We start from the raw sequence: 2,412 nt of genomic DNA on the forward strand, positions 1-2,412 counted from the left end.
GATCCTTCAGTTTTTCAGTCTTTCTTCCTTTGTTGCTTTCTCTTCCTTTGGTACTGGGAACCAGGAGGGCACTTGTGCTGTTAGCTGTATTCCAGGATCAGGGCATGTTTTCTGTGCTAGAATTTGAACCTACAGCCTCATGTATGCTAAACTTGTACTGTGTCACTGAGCTACAGCCTGGCCCTAGGGACATTTTATAATGTCATAAGCATCAATCTGCTAGAGGAAATGTGACAATTATAGACCTAACAATAGACTCTCAAAATAAATGAAACAAAAATGGACAGAATGTAAAGTTGAAATAGGTAACTCACCAATAGTAACTGGGGGGGGGGGCTGGCCAAATAGCTCAGCAGATTAAAGCACCTGCAAGCAGGCCCAGGGGCTGGGGGTTCGATCCCTGGGCCTGCCGTGCTAGCCCTGCCCCCGTGCACGCTGAGACAGCAATTGAGACTGGGCGTGGTGGTGCGATCCTGTAATGCCAGCTCTTGGGAGGCTGTAAATAGGTGGATCTAGTAGCGACCCTGAATACCCTGTAGACCCTTCCCTAAAAAATACATATGCACAAAAAAGTAATTGGTGACTTCAATACATGACTGTCAATAGTGGATAACAAAATTTGATGGAAAATTAGCAATATGTGCAAGACTTGCACAACATTATTAATCAAGCAGCCTGACAGGCACCGAGAAGGTCGCCACTGGATGAAATCAGAGCACGTCCTCTCTGAGGGTGTTGGGGCATCACTATGACAGGCCGTGTCCCAGCCGTAGGAGTCTTAAGGTTAAAAGGATTCAAATGATACAAATTGTATGCTCTGATCACAATTGAATTACACTGAAAATCAAAATTGGTTTCACAGTAGAAAATCTGGGACTCTCACAACTATTTGGAAATTAAATAACATTTTTAAAAAAATCTATGATTTAAAAAAAGAAGGGGAAGGCCAGGTGCGATAGCACACATCTGTAATCCCAAAACTTGGGAACCTGAGACAGGAGGTGTCCATGAGTTTGAGGCCAGCCTGGACTACATAATGAGATCCTGTTAAAGGAAAAATAAAGGGGGGATGGATAAAAGCATGCCCTGATAAAGGAAGACTGAGATAATTCATCTTAAAGAAAACATTACAAGGAAATTAGGAAGTACTTTAAATAAAGATGAAAGCCCAGTGTGTTGAAATGGATGGGGTGTGTTTACAGTAGTGGTAGAAGGAACACTGATAGTTTTTGCACCAGCGATGTGAGGCTCAGAGGGCTCCCCGGCTCTGGCGGGCCCCATATTCTTTTCCTCCTTTAAAGTAGAGATAGCAGCGCCTGACTCGAGTTGTGAGAACGTACTGCAGAACAATCACCCGCCTGAGTCATTATGGAAAAGATACACGGCACGTGATAAAAGTACGGAGTGTGTATTTAACTAAAAGCTCTAGGACAGTAAATGACATGTTGCCAGTGCCCCCTTCACTCTGAGCACACTCGTCCATCTGTCTGTCACTCACTGCCCCTGGCCAGTGCCACTGACCATTCTGCCTCCCCTCTGGGCTCTGACCATCCGAGGTATCTCATAGGAGGGCACCAGGGGACACTTTCTCTTCTGTGACTGGCCTATTTACCGCAGAACAATGTCTTCTAAACACACCCACCCCACAGCCCATGACCCACGGAGGCCGAGTAACATCCCACGGGATGGGTGCGCCGCACCGATTTCGCCATTCAGCCACGGCCGCTCAGGTGCTTCTGCCCTGTTGGGCACTGCAGACAGCGCTGCGGGGACAGGAATGGGAGAAATCCGCTGGCGAGGGCGTCTCCCCATGCGGCCCCAGGGTGCCTGCTGTTCTCTCGTCTCAGCCTCCCGATGCTGGGGTTACAGGGGACTGCCACCAAGTTTGATCATCCATTCTTCTAAGACTATAGAAGGAATCTCTCTTTATCAGAAGTATTATTTTCTATTTTATTTCAAGATTTTTCTTACCAACCAATGTGAGGACCAAAGTCACAAACACACACCATCACCCCCCCCATGCATTTTATTGATTGTTTATTGCAATTTTTATAAATAATGTTGTGGTGCTGCTTCGGAGACTATTACTGTTGTGACAGAAAATAGAAAAAATACTCCTGCGTGTCTTTGGGACTCACAGTCACCTCTTGGTGGCTGAAGGGAGTCGGTTCTGGAAATCTGTGGATGTTCAGGGCTCGTCACCATCACATGTGAAGCACTTGCACGTGGCCCTTGAACAGCCTCCTGGGCACTTTATTTATTTATTTATTTTATTTACACTGCATATATTCTTCTTAGTGGTTAATTGCTGTACAAGATGCAGACTTGTGATCCCACTTACAAACACCATTAGAAAAAATCATTCTATTCATTAAGAGAATGCAACTATATATCTATCCCAACCACTTTGAA

General features: G+C 45.5%; 1 protein-coding gene across 1 annotated transcript in view; it reads right to left on the reverse strand.

The window, feature by feature from the left end:
• Window positions 1-2,412, reverse strand: part of Dlgap1 (DLG associated protein 1) — a 300,841-nt gene that overhangs the window by 158,284 nt on the left and 140,145 nt on the right. The gene's annotated exons all lie outside the window — the stretch shown is intronic.

The sequence above is a fragment of the Octodon degus genome, unplaced genomic scaffold, assembly GCF_000260255.1.
Source record: "Octodon degus isolate 3935 unplaced genomic scaffold, OctDeg1.0 scaffold00075, whole genome shotgun sequence".
In the NCBI taxonomy this organism is placed as follows: domain Eukaryota; kingdom Metazoa; phylum Chordata; class Mammalia; order Rodentia; family Octodontidae; genus Octodon; species Octodon degus.